The sequence below is a fragment of the Bufo bufo genome, chromosome 11 (assembly GCF_905171765.1).
Source record: "Bufo bufo chromosome 11, aBufBuf1.1, whole genome shotgun sequence".
In the NCBI taxonomy this organism is placed as follows: Eukaryota; Metazoa; Chordata; class Amphibia; order Anura; family Bufonidae; genus Bufo; species Bufo bufo.
Window position 1 is genome coordinate 87,326,423 of NC_053399.1, and position 16,318 is coordinate 87,342,740.

Here is a 16,318-nt window from a genome sequence, read left to right on the forward strand (position 1 = left end):
GCGGTTGTACCCTGCATCGCCACAACTGTATGGCTTGCGCTTTGCCTGGGTATCTAGGTAAATACATTGTACCGAATAACTCAGTGGTTATACAAAAAATTTTATTCCATGCAATTGCTAATTTTTTTGATCCAGGGGCTGGTTTGTAAACTGTAGAATGTTTGTTTTTCATAGAGTAATCCTTTAACCACTTAAGGACCACAGGTTTATACCCCCCTAGTGACCAGACCCTTTTTTACAAATCGGCACTCCACAATTTTAGCGGTTTATTGCTCGGTCATGCAACTTACCACCCAAATGAATTTTACCTCCTTTTCTTCTCACTAATAGAGCTTTCATTTGGTGGTATTTCATTGCTGCTGACATTTTTACATTTTTTGTTATTAATCGAAATTTAACGATTTTTTTGCAAAAAAATGACATTTTTCACTTTCAGTTGCAAAATTTTGCAAAAAAAACGACATCCATATATAAATTTTTCTCTAAATTTATTGTTCTACATGTCTTTGATAAAAAAAAAAAAGTTTGGGTAAAAAAAAAAATGGTTTGGGTAAAAGTTATAGCGTTTACAAACTATGGTACAAAAATGTGAATTTCCGCTTTTTGAAGCAGCTCTAACTTTCTGAGCACCTGTCATGTTTCCTGAGGTTCTACAATGGCCAGACAGTACAAACACCCCACAAATGACCCCATTTCGGAAAGTAGACACCCTAAGGTATTCGCTGATGGGCATAGTGAGTTCATAGAACTTTTTATTTTTTGTCACAAGTTAGTGGAAAATGATGATTTATTTTTTTTTCTTACAAAGTCTCATATTCCACTAACTTGTGACAAAAAATAAAAACTTCTATGAACTCACTATGCCCATCAGCGAATACCTTGGGGTGTCTTCTTTCCAAAATGGGGTCACTTGTGGGGTAGTTATACTGCCCTGGCATTCTAGGGGCCCAAATGTGTGGTAAGTAGTTTGAAATCAAAATGTGTAAAAAATGACCGGTGAAATCCGAAAGGTGCTCTTTGGAATGTGGGCCCCTTTGCCCACCTAGGCTGCAAAAAAGTGCCACACATGTGGTATCGCCGTACTCAGGAGAAGTTAGGGAATGTGTTTTGGGGTGTAATTTTACATATACCCATGCTGGGTGAGATAAATATCTTGGTCAAATGCCAACTTTGTATAAAAAAAAATGGGAAAAGTTGTCTTTTGCCAAGATATTTCTCTCACCCAGCATGGGTATATGTAAAATGACACCCCAAAACGCATTCCCCAACTTCTCCTGAGTACGGAGATACCACATGTGTGACACTTTTTTGCAGCCTAGGTGGGCAAAGGGGCCCATATTCCAAAGAGCACCTTTCGGATTTCACCGGTCATTTTTTACACATTTTGATTTCAAACTTCTTACCACACATTTGGGCCCCTAGAATGCCAGGGCAGTATAACTACCCCACAAGTGACCCCATTTTGGAAATAAGACACCCCCAGGTATTTCGTGATGGGCATAGTGAGTTCATGGAAGTTTTTATTTTTTGTCACAAGTTAGTGGAATATGAGACTTTGTAAGGGGAAAAAAAATAAAAAAATAAATCATCATTTTCCGCTAACTTGTGACAAAAAATATAAAATTCTAGGAACTCGCCATGCCCCTCACGGAATATCTTTGGGTGTCTTCTTTCCAAAATGGGGTCACTTGTGGGGTAGTTATACTGCCCTGGCATTTTCCAGGGGCCCTAATGTGTGGTAAGTAGGTAAATGACCTGTGAAATCTGAAAGGTTCTCTTTGGAATGTGTGGCCCCTTTGCCCACCTAGGCTGCAAAAAAGTGTCACACATGTGGTATCGCTGTACTCAAGAGAAGTTGGGCAATGTGTTTTGGGGTGTCATTTTACATATACCCATGCTGGGTGAGATAAATATCTTGGTCAAATGCCAACTTTGTATAAATAAATGGGAAAAGTTGTCTTTTGCCAAGATATTTCTCTCACCCAGCATGGGTATATGTAAAATGACACCCCAAAACACATTCCCCAACTTCTCCTGAGTACAGTGATACCACATGTGTGACACTTTTTTGCAGCCTAGGTGCGCAAAGGGGCCCACATTCCAAAGAGCACCTTTCGGATTTCGCCGGCCATTTTTTACAGATTTTGATTTCAAACCACTTCTCACGCATTTGGCCCCTTAAATGCCAGGGCAGTATAACTACCCCACAAGTGACCCCATTTTGGAAAGAAGACACCCCAAGGTATTTCGTGATGGGCATAGTGAGTTCATGGAAGTTTTTATTTTTTGTCACAAGTTAGTGGAATATGAGACTTTGTAAGGAAAAAAAAAAAAATAATAATCATTTTCCGCTAACTTGTGACAAAAAATATAAAATTCTAGGAACTCGCCATGCCCCTCACGGAATACCTTGGGGTGTCTTCTTTCCAAAATGGGGTCACTTGTGGGGTAGTTATACTGCCCTGGCATTTTCCAGGGGCCCTAATGTGTGGTAAGTAGGTAAATGACCTGTGAAATCCTAAAGGTGCTCTTTGGAATGTGGGCCCCTTTGCCCACCTAGGCTGCAAAAAAGTGTCACACATGTGGTATCGCCGTATTCAGGAGAAGTTGGGCAATGTGTTTTGGGGTGTCTTTTTACATATACTCATGCTGGGTGAGAGAAATATCTCGGCAAAAGACAACTTTTCCCATTTTTTTTATACAAAGTTGGCATTTGACCAAGATATTTATCTCACCCAGCATGGGTATATGTAAAATGACACCCCAAAACACATTGCCCAACTTCTCCTGAGTACGGCGATACCAGATGTGTGACACTTTTTTGCAGCCTAGATGCGCAAAGGGGCCCACATTCCTTTTATGAGGGCATTTTTAGACATTTGGATCCCAGACTTCTTCTCACGCTTTAGGGCCCCTAAAATGCCAGGGCAGTATAAATACCCCACATGTGACCCCATTTTGGAAAGAAGACACCCCAAGGTATTCAATGAGGGGCATGGCGAGTTCATAGAAATTTATTTTTTTTTGGCACAAGTTAGCGGAAATTGATTTTATTTTATTTTTTTCTCACAAAGTCTCCCTTTCCGCTAACTTGGGACAAAAATTTCAATCTTTCATGGACTCAATATGCCCCTCACGGAATACCTGTGGGTGTCTTCTTTCCGAAATGGGGTCACATGTGGGGTATTTATACTGCCCTGGCATTCTAGGGGCCCTAAAGCGTGAGAAGAAGTCTGGAATATAAATGTCTAAAAATTTTTACTACGCATTTGGATTCCGTGAGGGGTATGGTGAGTTCATGTAAGATTTAATTTTTTGACACAAGTTAGTGGAATATGAGACTTTGTAAGAAAAAAATAATAATTTCTGCTAACTTGGGCCAAAAAAATGTCTGAATGGAGCCTTACAGAGGGGTGATCAATGACAGGGGGGTGATCAATGACAGGGGGGTGATCAGGGAGTCTATATGGGGTGATCACCCCCCTGTCATTGATCACCCCCCTGTCCTTGATCACCCCCCTGTAAGGCTCCATTCAGATGTCCGTATGTGTTTTGCAGATCCGATCCATGTATCCGTGGATCCGTAAAAATCATACGGACATCTGAATGCAGCCTGACAGGGGGGGTGATCAATGACAGGGGGGTGATCAGGGAGTCTATATGGGGTGATCACCCCCCCTGGAAGGCTCCAGGGAGACGCCTGTATGTGTTTTGCGGATCCGATCCATCTATCAGTGGATTCGTAAAAATCATGCGGACGTCTGAATGGAGCTTTACAGGGGGGGTGATCAATGACAGGGGGGTAATCAATGACAGGGGGGTGATCAGGGAGTCTATATGGGGTGATCACCACAGTCATTGATCACGCCCCTGTAAGGCTCCATTCAGACGTCCGTTTGCGTTTTGCGGATCCGATCCATCTATCAGTGGATCCGTAAAAATCATGCGGATGTCTGAATGGAGCTTTACAGGGGGGTGATCAATGACAGGGGGGTAATCAATGACAGGGGGGTGATCAGGGAGTCTATATGGGGTGATCACCACAGTCATTGATCACGCCCCTGTAAGGCTCCATTCAGACGTCCGTTTGCGTTTTGCGGATCCGATCCATCTATCAGTGGATCCTTAAAAATCATGCGGACGTCTGAATGGAGCTTTACAGGGGGGTGATCAATGACAGGGGGGTAATCAATGACAGGGGGGTGATCAGGGAGTCTATATGGGGTGATCACCACAGTCATTGATCACGCCCCTGTAAGGCTCCATTCAGACGTCCGTATGCGTTTTGAGGATCCGATCCATCTATCAGTGGATCCGTAAAAATCATGCGGACGTCTGAATGCAGCCTTACAGGGGGGTGATCAATGACAGGGGGGTAATCAATGACAGGGGCTGATCAGGGAGTCTATATGGGGTGATCAGGGGCTAATAAGGGGTTAATAAGTGACGGGGGGGGGGTGTAGTGTAGTGTAGTGTAGTGGTGTTTGGTGCTACTTTACTGAGCTACCTGTGTCCTCTGGTGGTCGATCCAAACAAAGGGGACCACCAGAGGACCAGGTAGCAGGTATATTAGATGCTGTTATCAAAACAGCGTCTAATATACCTGTTAGGGGTTAAAAAAATCACATCTCTAGCCTTCCAGCGAACGATCGCCGCTGGCAGGCTGGAGATCCACTCGCTTACCTTCCGATCCTGTGAGCGCGCACGCCTGTGTGCGCGCGTTCACAGGAAATCTCTGCTCACGCGAGATGACGCCAATCGGCGTTAGCGTAGCCTGGGAGCGCCGCAGAGATGACGCCTTTTGGCGTTACAGTTGCGGCAAGTGGTTGGTTTTCTGAGAATTTTTTTTTAAACTACTGATATTTTTATATGTAGTAAGTGGGTTTTCATAATACCCTGATATGGCTTCTACAGCTTTTACAATCTCAATGATGTGATTGTGTTCTCGTGTGCTCTCCTGTAGTGGCTGACGTCACATCCATCCATCACATGTCCCAGCTTTAGTAAACAGACTCCCCCATTGTATGGCGCATCATCGATTATGTGCCATACGGTACATTGGGGGCAGGGCTAGGTTTCAGAGCTCAGCGACCATAAACTCAATAAATCCCCCCCCCACCCCCATGTAGAACATGTGATCAATCAGATGTCTTCACTGATTAGAGCAGCAGGCAAGGAGGCGTCATGAAGAATGTAGTTTCAGCATACTGCAGGAAAAATGGACCTACCCTTCTTCAGGATGTCTAGTAGAAAAGCAAGGGCATGCTCTGGTTAGAGGGTTACCAGTAAGAAAACTCCACTACCTCCACTGTCTAGGACCTTATTCAGAGCCTGCAAGAACCCTTGAAGATAATACTTTATTGATCTGCAGATTCAGCATTTAGTGGGCATCTCCCCGTGAAGCATTTCTCTCTCCTGTTCTCTTGCCTTAATGCTGTAGCTCCAGAGTTTTTCACCCTTTTGGTATAGTCATTCATCCTAATATTCCTTTCCAGAGGTCTATTTTTGACTCCAGTGCCACCAGTACCACCATGACATCTCTGGTTCTACTACCACACAGTAGATTTAGAGTTCCTACCAGCTGGGAAGCCACATGGGGGTCCTGAGCCACTGGTTAGTACCATGACAGTCCAAAATGGCAAAGGAAAGCAAATAAGAGAAGGCCCTCAAAGGGTGAGTATCTAATAGACAGGTGCCAAGTACTGGGATGGTCATACACAACTCAAGAAGGTGAGTGAGTAAGGTTAGGCACAACACTAATGTAAAGCTTTTAGGTAGTAGTGCTGCCATTGGTGTCTGGGTCCTCGATGTGTAGGAGGAGAAGAGATTTGAAGGCGAGGACAGTTCTTCAGACCCTCCTAGACAGGGACTTCCCTTGGCACAAAGACATGACCAAAATGGATGAATGATAGGTTCTTTATTGGAACCCTTTGGCACTGTGCTGATGCCAACTGAGCGCCCACCAACTCCTCAATGCAGGATCTCCATCCAGCACTTGAGAAAGCAGTGTATGAACTCCAAAACGCGTTGTATGCTTATAAGAGGTTACAATAAATAAGCCATCATTCATCCATTCTGGTGGTGTGTTTACACCAAGCGATGTCCCTTTTAAGGTGGGTCTGAAGAACTACAGTATCCTCCACCAATCGCCTACAAATCTGAGATGACCATAGAAGTTGTGATTTCTAGACAAAAATGAACCCTCCCAGATAAACGTAATGTGCCGTGTGGGAAGATACCAACTTGCATCGCAAGAAGAAGGAAAGGAATAAATGACTGCTGGGTCAGACTACACAAAGCGATTGTGTGTAGTCAGTGTAGTCGGTAACCATGGAGCAGCATCTCCAGCAACCATGCACATAGGTCTGCATAGGATCTGTATACCCAAGACTGTTGGTAAATAGGGATAAAACCCCTGGGGGGATGGGCCACCCGGTCAGGCCTACTTACAACCCATTCCCTTAAATAAGAGACCGACAACCATTTTACTTTTAATGCTGGGTGATGATCGGCCACAGCTTACTTTATTTAATCATAACACCATAACTGTAAATGGCGCAGTATGCCAGCCGCTGGCCTCCCAGCGGGCAAGTCTGCCTTGTGCCATAACCAAACTCCATACTGAATTATATACAGCCAGCTGTGACTTGTTTTCATAACTTCAAAAACATCATTTATATTTCCATCATCATCCTTCTTTCCTTTTTTTTTTTTTTTTATTTCTTTTATATATTATTCTTAATATTTTTTTTTTTTTGAATACCTCGCGTGAGGAAAACGGATGCAATACATCAAAACCATCAACCTTTTCGGGGAGGGCGGGTGGGAACCAGCACATCCACCGTCAAGAGGAAGTGAAATGCTCACTCCCAGGAATATATAGCCCCTCAGCACCGCCCCATTCCCACTGGATCATGGGAAGGCCTCTGCTCACAAACCCTTAAAGGGGCCATGACCCCATTATTTACTCGGGGCAAAGGGGGATCAGGAAGTACCCCCAGTCTCTTATCACCCTCCATAGGCTGTCGGGCGCTCCCCAGACTGTTGGTAAATAGGGATAAAACCCCTGGGGGGATGGGCCACCCGGTCAGGCCTACTTACAACCCATTCCCTTAAATAAGAGACCGACAACCATTTTACTTTTAATGCTGGGTGATGATCGGCCACAGCTTACTTTATTTAATCATAACACCATAACTGTAAATGGCGCAGTATGCCAGCCGCTGGCCTCCCAGCGGGCAAGTCTGCCTTGTGCCATAACCAAACTCCATACTGAATTATATACCGCCACGGAGGAGACTCGTGCCTACACGTGGCTCCGACCACCACCCAGCAAAAACATGGCCTGCTCAATTCCATCCTGAATACCCGATAAGAATATATCAAGACCAATCTCATTAAGATGAACACCGTCCGGCCTCATCAACGCCCGGTTGTCACCCTCTAGCTGCCTATGGCGAACAACCACTGCCCCCTTTGAACGCACAAACCGGGAGATCCGAGCGTTCACCGTACGCCTGCCCTTTTCTAAAGCCTCACCATCCCGGGCCCCGTGCCACACCACCCTTGGGACAATCTCTGACCATACTAGGACCATCTCCCTAAAAAATGACGGAAAACGCTCAACATCCGAACGCATAAGCGTCAACAATTCCGCCACTCGTAAATGGCATAGGTCATTACCCCCGGCATGGATCACCAAGATCACGGGACCCACCGAACGTACACCAATCTCGACCACCTCCGTGAGTAATTGTGACCACCGTAGGCCCCGAACACCTCTCCACAGGACGTCCACGTTCAGGAATCCAAGATTGCGCCCGCCAGGCCGACATTCGGCCCGCTGTGCCGCCCAAAATACGTAGGAGTGCCCAACAATCCATACTGCTGGACGCTCAGCACCTGAAAAAATAACAACGTTAGAGAAGAACCACCAGAACATAACCACGCCTGTAAAAGAACTGAACATTAACATGACATTCTTCAAATACCGTCATTATCCCTTATTATAAATACCATGCTTGTATTATTTATTTTAATTTTATATTTTTTTTTTAAAGCAGCAAATCCGGCCGGACATATCACGCAAAGCAAGATGAACGCCAGCGACCAATACGCATAATCTCCGCTTCAGGCAAACCCGCTCTAGCAGCCTCAGTAGCCGCCCCAATGCGGAACGAATGGGTGCCAAATTCCTTCGGATCCACACCAACTTCCGAAAGACACCGTCTAAAAACAGCTGTAAACTGAAACTTAGTCACCGGAGTCCCATCCTCATGCGAAAAGAAATTAGCACCATTGCGTCTTCTGTTCATGAATTCCCCCACCAAACTCACCGGGCAGGCGGGACCCAGAACAGGAAGAAGCGGGATCCACGCCCCGCGACCATACGGATCCGTCTTAGACCGGCGGACCCTAATGCGAAGGGCGTCATTGGCTAACACTACATCCTGCACCAACAAACCACCCGCCTTCTTAAGAGACGGAGCCAATAATTCCCCAACACGCAATGCACCAAAGAAAGCGACACTAAAACCGGCAGCAAAAAGAGATTCCTCATATGCAGATCTACAAACGCTAGCGCAACAAACAATCAACCTACACAGTAAAGAAAATGACAACGGGCGACGCGACTCACGCGCTACATACGCCTTCCGCCAGCCCCGCATGGCCTGGCGAATCACAAAGTGTTTTGTTACATCCGTCCAACCACACAATTTAAAAAAGAAAGCCACCCCTGACAGCCGCCGCAGTGCAACAAGGGAAGACCCACCTGAAGAATGCAAACGAAGCAACCATTCCACCGTAACCTCCAGTCGGATATCTTCACGAGAGGACACGTCCCTAGAACCCACCATCGACAACCACTCAGCCCAGGCCTTACCATGAGATTGCCACGTAGTTGGCGCGACCGAGGAGCTAATAAGCGACATCAGCTGTCCACCAGACGCCACAGGAACGGAGGACACTCCTTGCCACATTCGTCCGCCTCCGGATGAAGTTCCCGGAAGACCTGCCAATGAAAACGAGAGAGAGCGTCAGCGACTCTATTATCTACCCCCGGGACATGACGGGCCCGAAAGTAAATGTTATAATCCAGGCACCGCAACACCAGGTGACGGACTAACGCCAACACCGGAAGAGAAGAGGAAGACAAACGATTGATCACCTGCACAACTCCCAGATTATCAGACCAAAAACACACGTGCTTATTAGCTAACCGCTCTCCCCAAATCTCTACTGCCACCACAATAGGGAACAATTCCAATAGCGTCAGATTTTTGCACAAACCAGACTCCCTCCACGACTCCGGCCAAGGAGCGGAACACCATTCACTACCCAATATGGTACCGAAACCGCAGGAACCGGCCGCATCCGACCACAATGACAACTCTGAACTAACGATTTCCTTGGAAATATAGCAAGTATGGCCGTTATAACCATCTAAAAAGGAACGCCACACGCGCAGATCCGCCTTAAGGGACTTAGTCAACCTGATATGATGACCCGGAGAGGCCACCCCTTTTGTGGCCAACGACAACCGGCGGGAAAAAACACGCCCCATAGGCATGACCCGGCATGCAAAACACAACAAACCCAACAGAGACTGAAGCTGCTTCAGCGTCACCTTCCTAACTGACATAAAACCTTCAATTAAATCCAATACCCTTTCTAACTTATCTCCAGGCAACCGAAAAACCATAGCAACCGTATCAATTTCGATCCCCAAAAAGGACAAGCACGTGACCGGGTCCTCCGTCTTCTCAGCCGAAATAGGGACCCCAAACCGTCCCATCAAGGACAAAAACAATGACAACAAGTACCTGCAACCCCCACCGCTGCTGGGGGAAACAAACAGGAAATCATCTAGATAATGTATCACAGATGACATCCCGGATTCAAATCTCACCACCCACTCCAAAAAGGAACTAAACAACTCAAAATAATGACATGATATGGAGCACCCCATCGGCAAACAAGTTTCATAGTAAAATTGCCCCTCCCAACAACCTCCCAACAAGTGAAAACAATCAGGGTGAACAGGGAGGAGCCTAAATGCCGACTCAATATCAGATTTAGCTAAAAGGGCCCCTTTACCTGCATCTCTGACCAGAGAGACCGCCCTGTCAAATGAAACGTAAGAAACAGATGCCTCTTCCTGAAGAATCGCATCATTCACCGAGGAGCCCTTAGGATGAGACAAATGATGAATCAAACGAAACTTCCCAACCTCCTTTTTCGGAACCACACCCCACGGGGACACCCTTAGGTTAGGAAATGGGATATAAGAAAACGGGCCTACAATCCTGCCCAACTCGACCTCCTTAGCTAACTTCTCCCTCAACACCTCAGGATGATCCCTGGCGGACCTCAAATTATCACTAAAAACAGGTGACCGGTTGAGAACAAACGGGATAAAGAAACCCAACAAAAAACCAGAACGAATCTGAGAAGCAGCCTGCCTATCGGGGTACCTGTCTAACCACGGGGAAATCGCGTCCACGCTCACCGGGGTCCTTACCCTCACTCTGGGCTGGAAACTTACTAAGTCTGGCTGTCTGTCCTGAACACCTATTCCCGGCGTGGGAGCCTCCACACACAGAGCATTCATGCTTGAACCTGCATAAACCTGCGTACTTGCAATTCCCTTCATTGAACGACCAGCACACTCCTGGGCGTCTGACGGCCACCGATGCATGGGCCTGTGAAGTGCCCGCACCGGCGGCCGCGCTCTGAAAGGGGTGTTGTCTTTGAGACAACATGAGCCGCAGCCATACATCAGTCGCTTTTACTCCCCAACCCACATCAGGCTGAAGGGCAAGGCGCCTCCTAAACTCCTCGTCATACCGCCACCATGCGCTGCCCCCGTGGGACTTGTAAGCACTATAAACAGTATCCACATAAACGAACATCTCTGAACATCGCTCAGGGTGTCGCTGACCCATGATGCATCCCAAAACCGCAAACGCCTGAAGCCAATTCCCAATAGTTTTGGCCACCTTCGGTCTACGCTCATACGGCTTATCCAGGACCCTGCGCTCCCTATCAACTGTATGCTGATCGACAGAGATAAGGGACCATATGTCTACGTAATGATTAGCCCAAATCTTTTCCTTAACCGACTCCTCCACATGTGAACCCAAGGGGGTAACCCCGCAGAAAAAAGCCTACTTATGTATTCCCGCAGCCACAGGGGAAGGAGTCGGGCCCGTTACTGGGGCTGGGGAATCCTGCAATTTTTCTAACAAAGCCCGCATCAGCGATTCCATACCTGCCACAGAACCACTTTCCCCCCATGCCCCAGCAAATTGAAACTCACCAACCGGAACACTAGGAACCACCGGAGAAGGCACCTCCACGGAAACCGCCTGACTCTGAACCATCGGATGAACCAGGCTTGGGGCCCTGGACGTACAGCTCGGCGCTGACCTCACTCTTCTGCTCCGTGAAACTCTACCAGACTCCTCAGATGCGCCCGATGACAACTCCGAAGATGAGGGGGAACGCCACCTGGAGGATCTGGAGCGTCTCCGACTCCCTCGTGCCCTAGAATGGCGACGGGACGGACGCCTGCGACAAGTACGCTCACCCCTGCCATCTTCTAATGAAGAGGAGGGAGAGACGGAGACCTCCCTGCGTCTCCTCTGCCTGGGGGCCACATCAACAGGTAGAATCTGGGAGGGAGGGGGCGGGGGGTGTTCATAATGCAAGGGGGTGCCAACAGGACGCTCTGCGACCCACTGCCTGGATCCCCAGACAGAGGTGCCGCCGCCAGCACAGACATCCCCTGCCCTACAGAAACCGGAGGGGGCAATAATTGAGAGGAGGGGGGTGTAGGGGGTAATTCCTCCCCCATCGCGCTTTCCCGGGCTCCCATACTACTCCTTGTACCCAGCGCGCCGCCAGCCGTAAACCCACTTCCGGGAGACGGAGGAAGGGGAGGAGCCACAGCGCTGCGCCGAGCCCGCCCACCATCCCTCCGCCCGCCGGAGCGGCCCGACCTGCCACGGCGCCTGGAAGGAACAGGTAAGCGCTCCCCAGACCTGGGAGAGCCCTGGGGACCGCTGCCATGGGTTGCAATGGGAGCAGGGGGGCTATGGCCAAGCCGCGCCGGGGGGCGGGAACGCCGCGCGGACCGCCGATCCCCCGAACGACAGGCAGAGCCGGCGGCAGGAACCGCCGGCTCAGTGATAACAACAGGCAGAGGGGCCGGAGTAGAAGAAGGCAAAGGGGAGTGCAGGCTCCCAAGGAATGCCCGCAGCCACCCCTCTCCTTCCTCCTGAAAGCGCGCAAGGAGGGAATCCCTCAGGGCCATATCTCCTGCGGACATGACAGCGGCAAGGGGTACCTCAACCAGCACATCCACCGTCAAGAGGAAGTGAAATGCTCACTCCCAGGAATATATAGCCCCTCAGCACCGCCCCATTAGACTGGATCATGGGAAGGCCTCTGCTCACAAACCCTTAAAGGGGCCATGACCCCATTATTTACTCGGGGCAAAGGGGGATCAGGAAGTACCCCCAGTCTCTTATCACCCTCCATAGGCTGTCGGGCGCTCCCCAAACAATAGGATATTTTTAGTCTACCGTTAGCAGCATTTGCTCAAAGTTTAGAGAAGTTTGCATTTCATTAGGAAGTCACATCTGTGGTGAGGAAAGCCAAGACACAAGTTTCAACAATACATGTTATCCAAGAGTGTGGGCGGATAGTTGATCAAAATGCTGTCCGGAACAAAATCAGAATAGGCCAAAACGCCAACTCAAAGGCCAAAAGCAATATAAAAAGTCCCTCGTCAGGACAGCTGGAGGCTGAATTCGTCATCACAGCGGTGGAGTAATTAACCCAAAACTGATGGAGCAAAAACATGTAATAAGTCTTCATATCTGTGAGCCAGGATTAGGCCCAGTGTTGAGCAAACTAAGAACTTTCATAAGGAACAGCAGGCACAGCATACCATGCATAAATAATTTTTCTAACTTTGAAATTGTGCTTGGTAGGGTTGATCCTGCTGATTAAAATGATACCTGTCTTGTGAAAATCCGTTAAGGCATTCCTGAGAAAAAAAGACTTGGATTCTTTGTCAATGAGGGCTTCGGTGCAGCAAGGGGCAGGGCCTATCCCCTCTGTTTAACTCCACTTTTAAGGACTGGCCACGCCCATCAGTATACTAAGCCCCTAAAGTGCATAAAGACTAAAGGTCATTTTTCTCGGGAACGACACATCCGATTTTCACAAGACCGGTATCATTTTAATCATCAGGTTCAACCCTACCAGGCAGCATGCTTGAGTTGGTGAGGTTTGTACATGCTGAGAGGTGCCTTTTAAAGAGGGCCCCTGATTACCAAATGTACATTTCACTAGGGGAATTTTTAAAGTTAGCACAGAATGTTTACCTACCCATTTCTGGAGTGATATTGCAACAATTTTTGTACCTTTTTAAAAAAAGGAAAAATGATATTTGATAAATATAGCCCATTTACCTGGCTAACCTCTTTGCGACTTCTTGAAGCCAGCCAGCTTTCTGGCACAAATAGAATGATCAATTCCCCAGCTCCCCACCCCCATCATTTTAAAATATCTCAATATGCCATAGAAATCAGAAACATTAATTATTTTTAAAAATTCCAACAAAAAAAAATTGGCATTGAGCCACCTGCCGACAGATCAAATAATAGGCAATTTTTTATTTCATAAAAATTTTTATATCATTTTTTTCCTAGAGTTTCTGTGCTGACTATTAGCGTTGAGCGAATCGAAGTGCAAAGAGTGAACTTCAATCCGAATTTCAGGGAAAATTCGATTCGCTGCAAAGCCGAAATTCCTGATCGATTTTCCTGAAATAGCGGTAAGAAAAAAAGTAAAATAAACTTACCTCATCCTTTTGAGCACGAAGAGCCAGTTGCTGCCATCTTGATTGAAGATCCAGAGCGAAATCCCATGCACAGTGACTTATGACATCACCACAGGCCGCGCGATATTTTGAGCTGGATCTTGAACTACGATGGCGGCAACCGGCTCTTTGAGATTAAATGGATGGGGTAAGTATGATGTTATTTTTTTATTTTTATTTTACACTTTAAGATTAATGTCAGATGCCGCGATCAGCAATGAAAGTGGCATCTGAGGGGTACAATGATGAGAGCAGCGCAATCTCCGTTCCCGGTCATTGCACCCACTACTTGCAAAGAAATGCGCTTTGTACCGAAGTAATTCGTCACAAAGCTAATTTCTATGTAAAAGTTGTCGAAGCAGCCGAATCGAATTTTCAAAAACTTTGCTCGTCTCTACTGACTATGTGTTTCCATGGTAACAGACCGCAAATAGACTCCGTGTCGTGTAACCTTGAAGTCCTCCAGTCTCAAACTTTCTTCCATATGTCCATAGGTTAGCCAGAAACATTAGAAGAGAACATCACTGCAGTGTCAGACTACACAGAGTTTGTTTGTTGTCTGTTACCATGGAGACCCACAGTCTGCCTGGTAACCTGTAGAAAAAAATACAGTGGGAAATGTATTTATTTCTAGGCACTTCTAGAATAAAAAATAAAATAAAAATCTTCTGCAAAGGTGTAAGGGTTAACGAGTAGTAATTAGTCTGGGAGATATCGAGGTATTCCAGCTCTTCGCCTGTCACGCGCGGTCGCTCTATTTCGATAATCATCTGCAGAATCACCTCGTTAGTTAATTCTTAACTGTAGTTTAAACAGGAGAATGGTTCCAAGTAAATTTCCTTTTGATAAGAACATGAATGGCACAAGCGCGATCATCAATTCCATCAAGTGCCTCCGTTTAAGCTACACTTGAAGGAACCAGAGTTTCGCCTGCGGCTTTTGTTTTGGTGATTTCAGGATGATTGGAACTGCAAGCATCAAATAGCGTGGAGGCAGGCGGCATTACACGCGTCGTAGAGGTAATTAAATCCCACTCCTTGTATGGAGATACTTCTCCTAATGAAAGGAGCGCAAATTAATTCCACTTACTTCCAGCTTCTAATATACCTGTTGCCTATAGATGATGGAGGTAATTATTTATGTAGTCACATAAAACATCTACAAACATGTTTAATGTGGTCAAAATGGCGTGGCCATGTGGTCAATGAAGAGAAATAGGGACAAATGTATGTATCTGAAGAAGAGCAGGCTCCATTATCACAGTGATGTGAGCATGTGGTTGTAGATATGAAACCAGCGCATTTCAGAGCCTAAAATTTGTTGGGCTGTGCCAACCAGTAAAGCCCCAGCTGCTGGACCTGTCAGCGTGACTGGAAACCGAGCCATTCAGGTTTCTGACTCTGTATCCAGTCCCAGAGCTAGGCGGGGGATTTAAGAGTGCTGATTCCTTGTCTGTGATTGACTTTTTATATAGGGTTCTATATTGTGTGACTTCCTACTGACTGTTTCGGTGGATTGATTTTCTGGCTTGTTTTTTAGGATTTACCATGTGGCTGCTGTTCTTGATTGAACAACTCTGCTGGTATTGACCTTGGCTTGTCTCTGGATTAAATGCTCATGTAATGCATTGATCGTGCCTGTTTCTCCTGTTTTTTCCACCGCTTGCCTGCTCCCCTTTGTTCCTTCCTGGTCATTCTGGAAGGTCTGCCACTAGTGTGCCCACAAAAGCTTTGGTTATAAGTTCCATTCGCCCTTGCATTGGGATATGGTGAAGAATATAGGGGTAGCCTTAGCTTCCTAACCTGGAATGGTTTTGGAAGGTTGATAGCAGTTTTGGAGTTCACTGTCTGGTCCAGACACCAAACTTAGTACTTCTTTGCACACTTTTTTCTCCAGAGAAGGGGTCCTCCATGGTCTTGGAGGTGGCTCAATCATCCATTTCTGCTTTTAATTTGGATCTCTATTTTACGTTTGAAATGTATCTGAAGAACAGGTCATGGTCTCAGAGCAATCTCCATCTCGCATCTGGTCCACAGTTGGATCTTTAGTCATCACTAGTGTTGGACGAGTATGCTCAGCCAAACACCAGTTCGGCTCGAGCATTGCTATGCTTGGCACATCGCAGTGTTTGGCCAAACACTGCGTGTGCTCAAGTGCGATGCTCGAGTCTCCTCCCCGCACGTTTGTTGGCTGCTATGCAGTCAATAAACAGACAGGTAAGTATTGACACTCACTGTAATGCCGTAGCCATGACACGTGTTCGGCTCAGTCTTAGTCAGGGAGAGCTGTGCTGAAGAAGGGACAGAGAGTGTAAGGCCCCTTGCAGACGAGCGTGTCCGGATTAGGTCCGGATGCGTCCCGGTACATTGCGGCAAACCCGCGCGAGTAGGTACGCAATTGCAGTCAGCTTTGACTGCGATTGCGTTC

The 16,318-nt window shown here is 47.0% G+C and overlaps 1 protein-coding gene across 2 annotated transcripts in view; it reads left to right on the plus strand.

Annotated features, from left to right (window-relative positions):
* The window catches only part of CADM3 (cell adhesion molecule 3), a 380,571-nt gene that overhangs the window by 34,774 nt on the left and 329,479 nt on the right, over positions 1-16,318 (plus strand). Inside the window, exon 1 of one of the 2 annotated variants that reach the window (XM_040412256.1) lies at positions 14,790-14,910. The exons of the other annotated variant lie outside the window; for it this stretch is intronic. The gene's annotated coding sequence lies outside the window, so the exon portion shown is untranslated. Of the gene's footprint in view, positions 1-14,789; positions 14,911-16,318 lie in introns of those variants that run through there. 2 annotated transcript variants of the gene reach the window in all.